This window comes from Oncorhynchus kisutch, unplaced genomic scaffold (assembly GCF_002021735.2).
Source record: "Oncorhynchus kisutch isolate 150728-3 unplaced genomic scaffold, Okis_V2 scaffold3143, whole genome shotgun sequence".
Classification (NCBI taxonomy): Eukaryota; Metazoa; Chordata; class Actinopteri; order Salmoniformes; family Salmonidae; genus Oncorhynchus; species Oncorhynchus kisutch.
Genome location: NW_022265088.1, coordinates 1 through 18,599, shown reverse-complemented (window position 1 = coordinate 18,599; position 18,599 = coordinate 1). Strand labels below are relative to the sequence as shown.

General features: G+C 42.8%; 1 pseudogene; it reads right to left on the bottom strand.

Moving 5' to 3' along the window:
* Positions 1-8: 8 nt before the first annotated feature.
* LOC116371372 (scavenger receptor class A member 5 pseudogene) lies at positions 9-18,593 on the bottom strand (annotated as a pseudogene).
* Between the last annotated feature and the right edge of the window lie 6 nt (positions 18,594-18,599).

The following is an 18,599-nucleotide window of genomic DNA, read 5'->3' as shown; positions in this document are numbered from 1 at the left end:
ATTTGCACCTGTGTCTCCCTAATGTACAGTGTGTCCTGGCTCACATTGCTGATCTGCACCTGCAGGTCCTGGATCTTCAGGTGATGGATGCTGATGTCACTCGTGAATGTGTGGTTGACCGCGTCCACCGTCCAGCCCACCTCCTCAAGCCTCTCCTTGAGCTGGTCCACCTGATCCGCTGCGCTCTTCAGCAGTAGGTCGTGGTCGTGCAGCGAGACAGAGGCCTGGGCCAGCAGGTTGCTCAGCCCACTCACGTTCCTCTGGGACGATTGGTTCAGGGTAGAGACACGGCCCCCCAGCTGCTCCACTGCACTGTCTGTCAACTGGGAGTGGCCCTGCAGATCCCTGATGTCCCTCTCCAGGCCGTGAAATGCCCGGCCCAGCTGCTGTAAGGACTCGCTGTGGTTCTGGAACAGGTTCTCCAGCTTCCAGATTTTCTCCAGGAGGTTTGCCTGAGAGGAGATGTCGCCCAGGGACTGCTGGAGCTCCCGGGAGCGGTCCCCCATACGGGTCATGTTCTCCATCAGTGCCTCCTGCTTCTCTGAGGACATCTGAGACCTGGACACTGAGGAGGACACATGGAGAGAGGAGAAAGAGGGGATTTTACAACACCTACATAGAAACACTAAAGATGAAGAATGCTTACTAGAGTAAAGTGTGAAAAAATTGGATCAATGTTATTTCCTGACATTTGCTGGTTGAAAATACAATCTACATGATCTTCTAATCAGCTTGGTTTGAATGGGTGGAGTTTCGGCTTGCCTAAATAAGTTAATAGACCAATAAGAAAGAGAGTTCCAAACCTATCTGCCAATTACAGCTAGTTTTCAGTTTTCAGGTGCACTCCCCCTCCCACAAAAGCCATTGTGTTTCTTATTTTTTACAATTTTAATGGAAAACTATTACAGTAAGGATCTTAATTGTTACACATAAATGATTTGACATTGATATAAAAACAGCTGCATTGGGCCTTTAAAGTTTAGGTTCTGTTGGAGGGAAGTTTTTGGTAACAGTGCAATCAGCCAGATAGATACAGTATGTTGAAACCAAATCCTCTCAGCTCTGCAATGACAACATCCTCTGTTATACTTTCAATGTAATGTAATGTTGCTCAATGAGAGAAAAGGAGAATGTTGGAGAAATGGATGGAAATTGCTATTTCCCAGCACAGATGCTCAGAACCCCTCTCATCCCTGTCCACAGCTATTATAACATTGTTGCCTATGTGTGTGTTGTGGGCCAGAACTAAATGAATTATTTCAATATGAGGGACATGTTGCCTACATGGCTGCACAAAAGGGACTTTATATTCCTTGTCATTTTATGTTGTGCACATTTCCAAAATGACAGTCCATCGTACAGTATGTTATATCCACACGAAGATAAGCCTAATTGTTATTCATCGGGAATTCACTGACTGGCAAAAACCACAAAACCGAAACAGATGGATTTGTTTCCCAACAGGATAAATTAAGAGGAGAGAGATGTGGGTTCCTGAACTAGACTCGGGTGAATATAGAGTTGGTGAAGGTCTGCACTCATTTAGCATTCAATCACTCATCCTGGGTGACACCGAAGTCTCTGGTAACACATTGAGGCTCTTGGCGTGACCTGCTCTACCGAAGGCCAGTTGCAAGAAAACAGACACATTCCTTGAAATGCTCCAAAATGCACAAAGACTCCTATTTTTCTATTGCTCCTACTCATGTATTTCAGTTTCCAAGCATCTGGGAGCCCAATTAAGTCTCAAGCAATGCACTGGGAGAAAATCTAATGTATACATTTCAACATCGCCCATGCAAAATGTACCTGCGCACCAGAGCCAAACAAAATTGCAAATAGATGTGTGGCGACCAGTAAACTGGACTGCTCATGGAAACAGCCAGCAGGTGAGGTCAATAACCCCAATCCACCACTAGACTACCTACCATGAGGACTGCGGAATCTGTAAAAGATATGGAGAGTCAATGTGTAAAACATCCCCTGTGAGAGTGTGGTGGCAGACCTGTTATTCCCAGAGTCCTCAATGTTCTGGTGCATCATAGGGTTTTACAGGATCTTACTGTGCAAGAGCATCTCTAGGACCAGGTGCTGGTCAGCTGTTTACTCTCAAACTAGTTTAAAAAAAACAGGAGTCTGAAACATACAGGCCATGCGCCTCTCCTTTTCCTGTTTTAGGATTTCACATCCCCACACCCAGGTTCCTGATTATCCACTGTTTTGCCTCTTAACAAGCCTCTTCAAAAAAATTGAGGAGTTCAGTAAAAAATCCCAGGAGTTCAGTATGCAGGGGACTTTTGACCTCGTGGAAGTGTGTTATTCTCAATAAGAACTGACATCCTCTTGTAAAAGAATAACATCAATACCTCAATAAACAACCACATGTTTTTTCAGTTACACACCTCCTCTACCAGTGAATGTACTGTAAATATAAAACCAAAATATAGAACCCATAACGAGCTATGGTGGGTATCACCAAATGACCTGGAACTAACAATAACATAACCACTATGATTAGACAGATAAAGTTGACTAGTCCCTGGAGAACCATGAGTCTGGGGCGACTAGGGCTTCAACTCCCGAGGAAGGTCAGTAGAGGGGGAAGGGGGTACTTGCATTGCTAACTATCCATGGACAACCTGCTTTAAGCATGGTCCTCATTCCTGTCTCTGAGAAAAGTCCAAACAATATACAGGTTTTCGAAAAGGAGTAGTGGCAATTTGACAGTTTGCCAGGCTCATAGCGCCTGTGTGCACTCAGAGGCTCAAATGACCAAAGGGGGCTGAGGTTGGGGCTGATGAGGTTTAGGGCCCCACACCCAGAGCTGGTCTGGAACCGGCCTAATGGACTACACATACCAAGTGTGAGGAAGGCGATCGCCACAGCCCGCTGTGACTCATTTGTTCTCGAACAGAGAGAGAGCAGCCTCAAACTGAGCGGCTTGGCCCACTAGTCTCTCCATCTAGCTCTCAGAGGATCACTGAATCTCTCCCTGAATGGGCATTCGTTGAGGGGATAGATTACAACAGTGCCTGAAACTCTAAACATGTTATGGCGCAATATTCTAACATTACTGTCTGATGTGGCTCATGTCTCTCTTTTTGGCCTTGGGTGTTCTGCTGAAATTCAAAAGTTAAACAAAACTTGTCACTGATATTTGGTATTTTAAGAGTTTAAATACGTCAAACATCCAATTTACAGAGTGTACCAGTTAATGTTAGACCGCACTCTATCAATAATACATCAAGATCATAACACACTTATCTAAAGTTCAAGTTAGACGTTCAAGTTAGACAAGTTAAGCTATATCCTACAAAAATCGTGTACACAAGGATGAGTGATACATTGCTTCATTGTGTTATCAAATCAAATCACATTTTATTTGTCGCATACACATATTTAGCAGATGTTATTGCGGGTGTAGCGAAATACTTATGTTCCTAGCTCCAACAGTGCAGTAATACCTAACAATACACTCAAATCCCCAAAATTAAGCAATATAGAAATATTAGAATGAGCAATGTCAGAGTCCGGAATATAAATATATATATATTTATATATATATATATATATATATACAGTATATGATGTTGTGTATAGACATTATGGACAGTATATGGATAGAAAAGGTGTGTTCAGCAGTAGTTATATAGGATGAGCCTTGACTAGAAAACAGTATATACATATGAAGCTGGTAAACGGTATGTGAACATTATTATAGTGACCAGTGTTCAATGACTATGTACATACTGTTGGGCAGCAGTGTCTAAGGTGCAGGGTGGTGTACCGACTGGTAGTGTGATGTTGAGTTCTGTATCACTGGACAACTGCTTACATTCCTGCAGCTGGAATCTTCTCGTGGATGAAGTAAATCTCATCGAACCATTAAACTGCCAATATTATCATTTGCAATGCATTCCTCTACTGTCTCTGTCAATCAGCCTTTTATAAGAAATACCCTGAGGATGTGTGATATTCATTCATAGTGGGATATTTCCCAGTGCGTACCACATACAGACATGCATGACAACCATTACAAAATACACAGAGTATACAAAACATTAAGAACACCTGCTCTTTCCATGAAATAGACTGACCAGGTGAATCCAGATCAAAGCTATGATCCCTTATTGATGTGACTTGTTAAATCCACTTCAAACGATTTAGATAAATGGGTGGAGACAGGTTAGAAGAGGATTTTTAAGTCTTGAGACGATTGAGACATGGATTGTGTGTGTGCGCCATCAGAGGGTGAATGGGCAAGACGAAGGATTTAAGTGCCTTTGAATGGGGTATGGTAGTAGGTGTACTGGTTTGTGCCAAGAACTGCAACATTGCTGGGGTTTTCACACTCAACAGTTTCCCGTGTGTATCAAGAATTGGCCACCACCCAAAGGACATCCAGCCAACTTGACACAACTGTGGGAAGCATTAGAGTCAACATGGGACAGCATCCCTGTGGAATGCTTTCGACACCTTGTTAAGTTCATGCCCCGACAAACTGAAGCTGTTTTGAGAGCAAAAGGTGTTCCTAATGTTTGGTATACTCAGTGTACCAAAGTAGTAATGCAGTCAAGGAGGTTTTTCTCATCTCTATCTGAACGTGCCTAGAGGAAGGGCGCAAATATATGAAGGTATCCATCACAGAATATACAATTGAATAAGTTAAAGGGAACCTTAACCTACGACCAGGTAAAATATCTCCATCATATTACAGCATGAATCTAATACTTCAAAATATACAGCCTACAGTTCAATGTGAATATAAGGTAAACACATGAATTCTACAAGTTTGAAACGTTCCACAGCGATGTTGGTCCATGCAGACAAGATGGCATCAGCCTGTACCGTTGACACCAGGAAGGATGGGTAAATGGACTCGTGCTGCTTACACCAGAATCTGACTCTGCCATCAGCACGACACAACAGGAATTGGGATTTGTCGGACCAGGCAATGTTTTTCCACTCCTTCTACACCAGTGTTGGTGATCACGTGACCACTGGAGCGGCTCCTTGTTTTTAGCTGATAGAAGTGAAACCCAGTAGCCCAACCGTGACAAGGATCAACGAGGTGTGTGTTTCGAGATGTCGTTCTGCACACCACAGTTGTACTGCGTCATTGTTTGTCTGTTTGTGGCCCGCTTGTTAGCTTGCATGATTTTTGCCCTTCTCCTTCGACCTCTCTCATCAACAAGCTGTTTTCGCCCACAGGACTGCCGCTGACTGGATTTTTTGGGGTTTGTTGCACCATTCTCGGTAAACCCTAGACACTGTTGTGCGTGAAAAGCCCAGGAGGGTAGGTGTTTTTAGGTACCTGGATCCGGCGTGCCTGGCACCACAATCATACCACACTCAAAGTTGCTTAGGTCACTCGTTTTGCCCAGTCTAACATTTAATCGAACAGTAACTGAATGCCTTGATGCCTGTCTGCCTGCTTTATATAGCAAGCCATGGCCACGTGACTCACTGTCACTGTAGGAGTTAACCATTTTCATAAACGGACGGTGTACCTAATAAGCTGTCCGGTGAGTCTATGTTCCACTGTACATCCATATGTAGAGTCTTTATTAAGAAACATTCAATTACCCACATCAAAGCAACCCCAACAGCTGTTTCTCGGTCTTACTTGTTACCATTCTCCTCCTCTGACCCAAGGTCAAGGGCCCTTCAGAAGAAGGGTTAGGGCTTAGAGGCATGCATTTAAGTGAATCACCCTGATAGAGAAAGACACTGTGCAGGGCAGGACAGGGCAGGTGCTGACAGTGTTCATGCTCCAGACAGACAAACAGTGCATCTGGACAGAGCAGGTTAACCTGAATCTGGGGAAGTTTAAAGGTCCATCTATCAGCCCTGACAGTTATGGCTCCCTGTCCTCACATTTATCTGTTATGTCTCTGACTGGTTCTGGGTTCTGCATAGGCTCTGCCATTAACAAAACAAATTATATATCACATTCAGATATGTTCAACATAATTTATCCTATATGAGTCATGTACTGAAAGAACTGGAATATGAGTATACTTCTGACAGTGTCTAGCTACCAATAAGCTGATTTACAGATGATCTTGCACCTGATGAAATCATTACAAATTCTTTCTCCGTCGTCGCTCATTGCATATGAGAAAGTATTCTCTCCCAGTGACAGACAACAATGCAGATTAGTTACAATCTCATGCACAGGTCTGGGTGTTTTAGACATCACGAAAGGGCTCTCTGGGGAGAATCATCAACCTTGTCCACCCAGCAATGCTCTGGAGCTCTGGTCTGGCCATGTCTTGGCAGAGACACAATAGGCCTACAACAGCGCTCTTGTTTTCTGAGGTGGACAGTGTCACAGAATGTTTGAGGAGACACCAGGCCAGAGCCCAGTAGAAACCTGTACCACTACGTTATCACCCAGGCCTGCACTCCCATGCTGGATCCATGGTGGCACACCCAGCCCTAGGGCTCAGCCAGCACACCCACCCCACAATAGGACCATTGTCTCTGGGAGTGGAGGCCAGAGACGTCCATCCTAGATCCGGCTCAGACCAGCTCGGCTCTTTCATCCACAGTGTCACAGACTGGCCAAGAAGCAGCCCACTCTCAAATCAAAGGGATCTCAGATTGTTAAAGGGCTTTGAGAGAAAACATACAGATACAACCAGGCTCTTACAGTTGAACAACTTAATGTGAGCCATGGGGCGCACAAACTGACATGACATTTACATGGTGGCTCGCTGGGCTGGCTCCATCTGCGTCCACTTCACAGTGCCACTGTCAAGAAGATGCACAGAGAGGACTATTAGAGCCGCATTCCTCCGAGAGCCAATTTTGAAAGCAGTGAGTCAGTGGCGTCATTTCGTTCTGGGAATGCGTGTCAGGGCCTCGTCAGTGTTGCTGAGTGCTCCTCTCGGCGCTTAGAGCAGAGAGCAGCACAGAGCGCTGTCACAGGGTGCCAAGTCACTCTTTTTTTTAGCACATCAGAGTGTGTAGGCTGTGACATGACTGTCATCTGGAACACATTTCAGTATGTGTTCTGCTCTCGGAGTCACGCGCACATTAAACAGGGCATTAACTTGTATTCAGGCTGCAGTAAAAGTGGTGGGGAGGTCAGGAAAAAGAGTCTCATCGGATTGACTCTGTATACTGCACAGTGCATGTACGGACCTGACCCTGTAGCCATAGATGCTAAGCTGGCCGTTTAGGCCTCTCAGGGTTTTCAATAAGGTTATTAAAAGGGCCTGCTGAATTTGCTGAGGTGGCCACGGAAATGTATACAGGCGTAATTTATTTTGGACTGTCTTGCCCCAACAAACAGCGATATTGGACGCCTGAGTCAAGATTAATATTCCACTGGTGTCACATCTTCTCCTGCTCCTTCCCTCTGGCGTACGACGTCGCCAGAATACTAACCCCCCGTCCTGGGATTCATCATTACACACACCTGGCACTCATTATTACGCGCACCTGTTAATCATTATGATTCACACCTGAACTTCATTACCTTAATTTCCTCCCCTTTATGTCACTCCCTTATGTTTTCTCACCAGTTGGTATTGTTCCTGTGTACCGGCGTGTAGCCTTATGTAATTGGCTCGTTACTGGTTTTGTTGTTTTATTAAATGTTTCACCTGCACTTGCTTCCTGACTCTCAGTTCTGTCATTACAACTGGAGAAATCCTTTTTGGGTCAACCGTTCATATTGACCTTTGACTAAGCGTTCCTGTTGAAATTAGCAACCTCTCCCAGGACAAAAATCCTTCTGTCGTCCAACTTTAATATCTAATAATAAACATTCTCTAATCGCAGTGTTCGATGCCATTAAACCCTTCCCCACCCTGGAGCTTTAATTAATGATAAAAGTTCCTCTGTGTGCCCAAGTGGTCTTCAGAGTCTAAAAACATGGCCCATGCTTGGTTTACATTGGCCTTCACCAACTATGCTAAAAGCCAGTGTGTCACTTGAATGTTGACTCTGATACTGTCTACTAGCTATTCGTTATGTCCACCAGTCAAATTGATGTACATTTGAGCTGTTTGTGGGGGAGGATGTGAGCAGATCAAAAACAGCTGCCTGTGCTTCCAGTATGCCATCTATCCCCACGGTGTGAGTTCTGTTTGTGGTGGATACACATCAAGTAGTTCAATGTTGTGATGGCAACCTCTGAATGTAATACCCCAAACAGAGAGTCAGGTACTCAAGTGGACATCTGCTATGAAGGGAGAAATCTCATCTGGGCACACTACTGAACTGTCCGAGCAACTAGAGCTGTTTGAGAACTATAGAGAGACCTTGACATTTTCCAGGTGGAATAATACAATTATGGGAGGTTAAATCTGTTTTGTTTCACATCAGTGAAAATCCATTATTCATATTGTCTGGACAAGACAAAGGCTCGACTTAGTCCTGTTCCCAGAACAACCTTTCTTACCCAGAAGCCTATGGGATTGAATGCGTAATTGAGGAGTGTGGGGTCGTTTGGATGGTATGTGCGCTAAACTGCTGTGGATTACATAGATCAGTCAGTGTCCCAGACAGGGAGTTAACCAACTCTATCTGGACCATGTGATCCAGGGGTGGCCATGAAGGGACTGTCTGCTGGACAATGAGAAGGTCAGACCTGACCAGCAGGCTGTAGCTAGCTCGGGATGTGTGGAATGGTATTTCAACCAGCTATCTGAAACCTCGCTGCTGGAATATAGAACCCAGGCTTTTGTTTGATTCTGCTTCACTTTCTCTGGTGTGAGAGGGATCAAAGCCAAGTCCTGCTGAAAGGGGGGTTGGCTGGTTGAAGTGATGTATTCTAGGACCACAGGGGGAGCTTTTCCCTGAAGCCCCTGAGGTAGAAAGCACCTGTTCTCGCTCTCTCCCGAGGGCTTTCACTATGGAAATTGAAAATATCTTGTGCCTAAGGAAACCTAAATGAGAGTATTCTCTCTCAATTCATCTGAGCTTATCTCTGCATCTATTCATTACTACTTCTGACGTTCAGGGAGGGAGGGTATTATCTACGTCATTGCCTGCAGGTTTGTCAACACTACAGTTTTATGAGGTGCTGTACCTTGAAGAAGCATTGAGGCAAACAACTTTGAACCACTGGTAAACCAAGTAATGAGACAGATGAAATTTCCCTCTTCGAACGTTCGTTTCCCTAGACTAAACACTATTTTTATAAGAATGTTTCAAAACAACTTTTACAGCCACAAAAGAAGGCCATGATGTTGATCTCAGAGGTTTACTGTAGAGTCAACACAAACCGATACCAGGCTCATGTAACTTTACTATCTATAACCTGGGGTTTGGACATGAGACAAACAATCCCTACGGTTTTTGCTCTCCAACAGTTTGTTTAATTTGTCTTTGCCATCTCATCAACTCCCCATACACTGTTTGAAAGTAACAACTATGCAAGCCCCTGATGGCAGCCATCACGCATTGTGTGTTTTCCCAGCAGTATAATCACTGAGGCTGGAAACCCTACGACGGCCAAGACACAAAACACAGCTCAGCATGAGGCCTCGGAATCTCTTGTGCTTAATTACCCCTTTGTAAAACAGAGAAACATTTAGAGGTTTCATTTTGTAGCCTGCTGCGACATTCGAGTGTGATATACATTTATAATCCTCTCCTGCAGACTTCTAGAATCACTGTCGTCATTTGTGAAAAGTTGTATCAATGACACTGCTGGTTTATTGGACGGGCAGAGCTTTGGTTTTCCGGTGTTCATTTTTCTAAAACTTGTCTGTTGTGAACTACTTGAGGTCCTTGAAAGTGGAATAGTTTATATCCTATTAACCTCTTGACATGAAGGGGTTTTGTCCCGGTCGGTTAGGAGGGACCACCGACAGCCAACGAAAAACTAAGATTCAAATCAACAATTCCCAACAGAACTTTTTAATGAAAGGATATTATTAACATCCAGTCCAGATATTGTGTCAGAGCTTATCGGCCCTTTCGTCACTAACCCCTGACTATTTTTGATAGAACAGCTGACTAAGCTCTCTGCGTGGAATGAACTCAGCACATGGGGACAACTCATTATAACAGTGAGGAACGGCAAAGTGCACAGTCCAGCAACGTGCCAGACCAATTATGGCTACAATGTTAATTGACATGCTGTTTAGCTCTCTGTCTGAATGGGCATCTTTTTAGCATTCATGACTTCCTAGTAAGCCTATAGGGAGCAGGACTTATCCAACGGGAACCCAAGGGTTCATCCTTGTCTGTAATGAGTTCGGCACAAAGGAGCCTGAATGTCAGCTCAGAAGTTCATTAGAGGGGCTTTTCCAAAGAAGAATGGACGGAAACTGGGGCAAAAAGGGGCACTTGGAAACTAGAGAGGGTTCCAGCCAGGGCTTTAACTCTGTTGCCAAGCTACACGTGTTTGCGGAAAATCTTTGTCTTCTTCGGAATGCTTATGAAGCGCATATAAAAGTTCACTTCTCACTAATATCAAACGTAAACACGTAAAAATAAGAAATAACTTGCAAATGTGCACGAAAACCCAATAGTTTTTCAGAGTTGGGTGTGGCAGTTCAATTGATGTTCTCTTTCAGCTATGAGGAGAAAGTTACTCTATGGGTGAACTGGGCATGACATGTGTTATAGATTCATGCTTTTTAAAATCTTGTATCATGTTATATGAAATGTGTAAATATGGTCATAAATAACTTCAGACACCATAAAACCTTGTCTGTGGTTATGTTAAGCTCAACTTCTCATTATTTTCCCAAAAACTCAGACTGGATTTGAATGTCTCCTGCCTCGCCCAAGTCCTACACTTCTAATAATTTGGCTGAGTAGTGCCTTTCTAGTTGGTCACAGATAATGAAAACGCCACAAGGTTGGCATCAGACCACAGACCTTCCTTTAATCTGTCAGTTTGTGGTTATGTTGGCCAGCAGTGTGGTTGAGAGTAAGCAGAGAGGTTTGGGACGAAGCTTTACTGCTTTACACAAACTGGGCCAAGAAAGCCCCCAGCGCCCTGTCCAGATCATATCCTGCAAACATCATACCGAAGACAAGGAAGATGGTTTCATTGGTCCAAAATGACTTCGGCAAAGGCAGGAGAAGTTCAATAGCACACGGGTCTTTTACAATCATATGACTTCAAAATCACATATAAAACCAATTAAATATTAAAACCTAGAAAGATTTTGCACCATAGAGTTGGGTGTGGTAGTACTACTGAGGTTCTCTTTGAGCTATGAGGAGCGGCTCAATTGACCATCCATGCAGAGTCGAGGTCCAGCCCAAAAAGCAGAACATCTAAGGAATGCCATGTCATAAATAAAACAAGTTAAGTGGAAAACAAAATCGTAGGTCTGATTTTTCATTGCAGAAACCTACAGTATTATGGTCATTTATGCTAACCAGCAACTTGTCAGGAAAATCAGCAGCCCTCAACTTTTCCAACGATCCAATTCGGGATAAAAGCCATAAGTTAAAATGTGCACAAATTTGACTGGTTCCATACAGTACATTCAAATGGAGAACATTACTCAAATGTATAGGGGAAACAGAGGCATACAGGAAACGGTTCCTGTGGTAGAGAATCATGCCATATAACATGTATTAATACACAGGGGTTGGAGGGCATTTCTAAACATTGTTTGTGGACGCCAATGATTAGCAATAGCCTAAGTCTACAGTATGTCTACAGTAAAATACTGTAGATGCCTATATCTATAAAAGGTCATTTCCTCTCAACATAAGGATGTAAGTCTCTATCCAGACAGCCTAGCAGGGAGGAAGGTCCAAGAATAGGGACTCCTAAATATAGCAAAACTCTGATTGAGAAAAGCAAATAACTAGACACTGGTATCAGTGAACGGACCAATATGTTTTTACCAAGACTATAAAAACATGGACAGCGATTGGTGCCTTGATCTTGATCTCTCAAAACTGCTTAGACATAAAAAAAACAATATAATCTCAGGTCTGACTGCGTTCCTTATAAAGTAGCCTCAGAGCATGTTAACCTGGTGCTGAGCCTGTAGAACTAAATCAAGTCGCCATCGTTCCAACTAATAACCATCTGGGGAGAAGTGACGGTGAGGCCGTCATGACTCATGACAAAGCAGAAAGGTTTTCCTGTTGAATGTTCTCTCTCAGCAGTGCTCCTCTGTTTAACTATTTACACAGATGGATGAGGTTTAGTTCATGGAACTGGGCTTGCACAACATTGAAACACGCCCAACAACGCTCTTTTAAATCTCTTATATTTCAAATGTATGCCAGACAGGCCTATGGAAAACGTTGTCCTACAGCTTCAAACAAATCTGTTTCTCTCAAACTAGGAATCTGCTGGCTAAATGAGGTAAGTTAAAAAAAGAAGTGACTGTTTAATTGAATTAAGCGTGTAAGAAACATACATACATTGACACACCGAGCCCAAAACAGGAGGTAAAATACCGACGTAGTTTGGCCAAATTCGAGACCATAACATATATCTTGTCAGAAAGAAACTCGGTAAACAAAACAGGAAGAGGACTTTAACCACCAATCGATGTGATGACATTGAATCAATGTGGAGAACTGCTTGGATTTGCAAAAAGTCATCAACTTAGGTGCATTTTGTCTTTTAACCTAAATCCAATAACATGGTGACATGTTTGATTGATTTCACCTTGAATTCACATTAGGTTGAAGACTCAACCAAATGTAAATCAAAAGTACACATTGAACTGATGCCTGTGCGCAGTGGGTTATGACCGTATCAAGGAATAGGCAACTAGTCAGCCTTCAAAACAATAGATGATCTGAACAGGTCCATGTGGTTTATTTCATATTTAGAAAGACTGTCCAGATGACTTTTAGGCATTTGGAACAGGGCTATGCAGGAAAAGGTTTGGAGAGCAGTTATTACCAGCAAATCCTGGTGTTTTCACGCTTTGAAACATGAACCCACTGTAAGGGGGTAATAGCTCCCAATGCCTGAAGCTTAACTAGGCACTTGATTATGATTCATGGGGGCCATTTATACAGACTAATGTAGCCAAGTTAAAAACATTTTTTTAAAGCAGCTGCAATTTGTTTAGCTATTGAAATAGAACAACTCTAACATGACACATTAGTTATGTACCTGGAATAGGAAGCTGCCTCTCTTCACGCTCAGCTGTTGACAGTAGAAAAGCATGAACTCTCGGTGACATCCTCCTTCACATCTATCCTACATACAGTTTTTGGGTTGGCATTTCATTTATTTTTTGCAGCCTTTTCCCTCTTGACTGCACCGGTTCCTTCCCATCTAAAAACACTGGTCGAACAAGTGCATTACTTTTACGCATAAACATGGAGGATCAAAACTATGAGAGACAGTAAGGATCCTAAAGGTCGTTAAACTCACTGGAACACTTTCAGGCAGCTGAGAGAGCCAGACTTAATCAGGGAGGTCCCCACTGGAACCTAAATACTAGCTGGGTCACTCACTTCTCATATACTCTCAACATCACGTGCTAAGGTCAAGTAGCCATAGAACAAGTGCTTCAGTTTTACTTCACTGCTCTGCCAAGCTGAACCCTGAGATTTTAGACTGTTATACAGTATCCCAATTCTCTATTCTCTCCATATGTCCCTCCTTACTGTCCTTGGCACTTCCATTCCATCTCAATTCCTGAGGAGGAGGGTGATAGTTACTGTGATGGCCCGAGTAATGTGTAGTTATGCTAATCCTACTAAGCAGCAGATTTCTTTGATTGTACTGTATGTAAGCTGTTCAACTGTTTAACAGCTGCAACAGCCATTCTGAGTCAGTGTGCAGTGGCCAGAGGTAAAGCAACAGAGGTTGTTTACGGAAAGCGTGTGAGCATCCTCTGATACAGTCCACAGGGTTCAGTTCTGTATTCCTGCCGTGCCTTCTCCGACCTTACAGAGATGTAATCGCTCAGCATGGGTCAACGAGTACATCTGAAATATCGAGTGATATGACCCCTCTCTCTTACAGTATCTATCTAAAAGCATAGATTAAAGGTTCAGATGTCAGGTCTGCATATTTGCGCTGGCTCGGAGATTGAAGCCCAGGTCATATAGGGAGATGTCATAAATATTCACATATGAACGCAAAGTATATATATATGAATGAAGGCAAATGTGGATTAAAAAGTGCACTGGGTGTTGGTTCGTGTTCACACTGGAAACTTGGCAGGATCACTATGTAATTTCCCCCTCCACAGCGGTCCTCATGTTATGTTAATCTCATTCAGCATCTAATGATCCACATGTCATTCTATAGGGACTATCTGAGAGCTCTGTTTGATTAGTTTTTAAGTTAGCTTAAATTTAAACCACAAATGACTAAATACCTCCATGACAGTGTTTGTCTCATACAGTTTTCAGGCTCCTTTTCAAATGATGTCACTGGTATTGCATGTCGGTCTCAATAATGCCTTTGCCTGTATCAACCTATAGAACTGCAGTTATTATGGTCCTGATAGAAGGAGTTGGAATGGCCTGCTTCAAATTACATAGAGATTACACAGAGTTTATCCATTCAGATTCCCGCTGTTCACCAACCCAAACGCTTAAGTCTGTGTCCGGGAACTTTCCCCCTTTACGAATAATGCAGAGGTGTGATTTACAGGGAAACACTGCAGGGTTTCACTGGGCTACAGACCTAGTATCTACCAGTGAAACATTATTCATTTGTCAGCCATGGCTACCAAGAGCCTCATTCTTTTCAGATGCTTTGGATTTTTCCAAATCAATCAAAAAGCTAAAACAAAACTGGTGCTTACGTTTGTCCTATTTCACACATGTACAGGCGTGTAATTCATTCGCATGTTGGAATTGGAAATGTGTTTTTTTGCAGATCCCACTCTTCCTGAGACACCCTCGGGGAGTGGGGTCACAGCTAGTGTTAATCAATCTAGGCAACAATGGTATAATTCAAAATCGGTGTAAACGACAACAAAACACATGAACATAAATCCAACTTCAAACTTTCCACAGTTTTGCATTCATCCCACCAGAGTGGTCATTAGTCTTGAAAGACCTGTCAAGACAGTAACTTCACATCACTCCCCTGTTCAAGCCCCATTCTGTTAGTCCTGCTGCTCTTGTCTAAATAAAGCACCAAGGTGTTGCCCACGTCTGACATATCAGCGTTGCAGGTCACCAGGGTATTGGTTCTAACCCTGACAAGTCACGTTATAAACATCCTTGAGGAGGGGAGAGGCTCTGGACACGGCTTGACAGGAGAGTCGTTCCGGAACCATCTCATCAAGCCATGACACCCACCATCTCAAATTGTTCTGAAATGGTTGCCGTTGTTAGAAAAAAGCATTCCTGCAACATTATTTTGTTGAAATTGAATTTCATCTGACAAATTAAGATAATTAATTGCACCAAATTTAATTTATAGGATTTGCATAATCAATAAATATACACCCAGTGGACAGTTTATTAGGTACACCCATCTAGTACTGGGACAGACAATCCTTTGCCTTCAAAACAGCCTGAATTATTCAGGGAATGGAAATGTTGCCTATTTCAACCTATAGAACTTCAGTAATTATGGTCCTGATGGAAGGAGTTGGAAAGGCCTGTGTCAAATTACATGATTCCATATACTGAATGAGACAGTTACTTAAATTTAAAGTGGAGTACAATTGCAAAGTATAATCCTTATGTATTACCTCAGGCAGACTAACTGTTTTAATGTTACAGTACCCATACATTTACCAATTCATTCTTAATCTTAATCTTAATCTGATGCCATTGGTTGCAAACGGCTGAAGACCAGAGTTCTCAAGTGAAGTCAGATGTACTAACAATTTGGAATTTCACTTGAAGAACTTGAGAACTGAACACATCTGAACACAAGTCAACCAGAATACCCGTTTCAGACAGTGTACATCATTGATTTCAATCACATTTGATCCCACAAGGAAAAATGTCAAGGATATTATTGTTATATCCACCATTTAGCACTTGGGAACTAGAATAACATTGACAGTGTCCAATATAGTCTTTTATCTTATTTTAACTACCCAGATAGGGTCGCTGTGGTTGTTCATTTAAACTCACAAAGAGCCAGTTTGTAACTCAAGTGATTTGACTTACCTGCTAAACAGAGGCCAAGGATACACAGGAGTACCAGGATGTATAGAGACACGATGGCATACTTGATGGCAGACAGGGAGTTCAGGTGGCTGCAGCAATTGTCTGACTTTCTTCTCCTCTTGGCAGAGCCGGCTGAAAAAGAAAACATCTCTTTAGAAATGAACGACAAAGACGGACATAAAGGCTCTTAGGTGAGGTCTGAAGTGAGGGGTAGAGGATAAAAGAAGTCGGATGAAATTAGGATAACATGTCATGAGGTAATAAAAATGTCCTACATGAAAATGAATGCCTGACCGTAGACTGAATGACTTGTTGCTGTCAGATACAATATGAGCATCTCTCATACCATAGGACAACTTTATGAGTGCAAAGAAATCCCCCCCAAATGATTGTGTTATTGCTCTATTAGTACTGACGTAGCGACTTGGAGGCCTTGATTCCCCACTGGGCTGATATTGTAGTGAGCATGAGAGTCAAAACAAAGTCTGCAAGTCTGGCATTTGGCCTATTGGCCGCTGTTGCACCACCATACATCACAGGGCTGCCACCCAGATACAGAGCAATATATACATTCATTAAACACTCATTGCACTGTCCAGGTCAAACGGTTTCAGGGGAATTCATTTGGATAAAACTGTCATCGTGACATTCCAGTTGGAAGTGTGTGCGACATGTGTGTGAGCAAGCAAGGATTACTGAGCAAGCAAGGGAACATTCAGTGCTGGTCAAAAAGACCCCCCAAAAATGGTGACAGAAGACATCATTTGTCATGCTAAGAAGATTTCAGTCTAATAGGATTTTGGTATCAATTCCAGAGTGTATTATGCTATTAGGTCATGAAGCACATTGTCTTATTTCAAGGCGACATAAGCCCTGAGAGAGACCCGAGAGGAAAGTATTACACACTTTGATTTTATGTTCTCCTGGCAACTCATCCCAGCCACAAGACAAAAAAACGACTTGTTTTTAGAAACAGCCTGAAACATGGTTCTTCTATGTGCCTATGGTCTTTCTCTTCCTCTCTGTGGAACATGTAGCTCTGAAGTCACTGAGGAGCCTGCTTTAGAAAACAAGGCCTTCAGCCTATTTTCCATAAACAGCCAAGTGCCTGCTCTGCAGCCCGGGTTCAATTGTACTAAGACTGGTGATGTCATGTCAGTGGAGACAGGCAGTGGATCTGTGCTGCACACATGCTGTGGCTGCTGGGATTCTGTGTGAACAATAACCTCACAGAAGAGCCACTTCACATCACATCCCACTAGGCTGAGCTCCATGATAAGGTACCTTTTCTTAAGGCGAAATAATAAAAAAACACGGCTGTTTAAGCGAGTGAAATATATGGAACGTATAGAAATGTTGAGGCCTTTGCATATTTGAACCGTGCAAACGTGGACCTCAATGATACAAATACTAAGCATTTGTTTGTTGAAATGTGCCTTTTTGAATGTTAGAGTGAAAACATAAAATACATTTCCATTTTGGAAGGTATGCATGCTGGTCATGTAAAGGGTGACTCGTTTGACATTTTTCAGTAAAATTTGCCTGCTAACTAAATCACACTAGTTTTTCTGTGGAAGAGAAACACGTAAATAAAAATGTTCCACAGAAAAACACTGGTGCCATAAAGTGTTTACTTCATGGCATCATGTGTATCATATATCCTACCATACACCCTGAGTATTTACCACATATAGTGTACATTACAATATCTACTTATCGTAGATATTCATAGGGGTCAATAAAGTCTAAACACAAGCTGACATCAGGCAGTGAGACTGAATATTTATAGAGGAAGTGGAGCAGAACAGCTTCGACTTTTAAAAAAATCCTGCAAAATTAAGACAGAAATTGTAATACGTTTAGACACAACACCAAAGACCACAAGTTAAATTGGCAGTATGTGGCTGCATGTACAGCCTAACTTTTTTTAAAGGGGGTGTGATGGCAACAATGTCCTTCAGTATTTACAGTGTGTCTGCTTGGCAAGTTTAGGGACAAACTAGTTGACTTGGGCAAGAAGAGGCCAACAGAATTATAACCATTTCACTGGTAAGGCTCGTTAAGCCTTTCCCACCAGCGTGCCATGCCGGAGGTCATAACTTGAGAACACTAAAGTAGATTTCTCCGCTACACACCTGTCCAAGCCCGAAACCCTCACACATTAACACACACAACATACTATCAGCACCTAGTGTTTTTTCACCGCTCGCTGGGTGAGAGAACTCTTCAGTCCCCAGCGGGTTGGGGGACAAGAGTCAGATTCCCATGTTTATCTTTGCAGTTACAAGCATATCCTCTAAAAAGGTCACTAAGTAAGGGTCAAAGGAACTCTGCTTGCATCCCTTCATGAGCTGAAATATGAGCACCCTCATATGGAGGCACTAAATGAATTCTTCCATCAATGGCAGAATTCAAAGAGATTCTAATATGCTGTGATTATACATGGGCCTGTGGGCCCATGTGTGAAAGGTCAAGGGGCAAGGATTTATACAGGACATAAGGGAAACTGCTTCTTTACCATCTTCACACAGGTTCAGCTTTGATAGGTTCCTGCC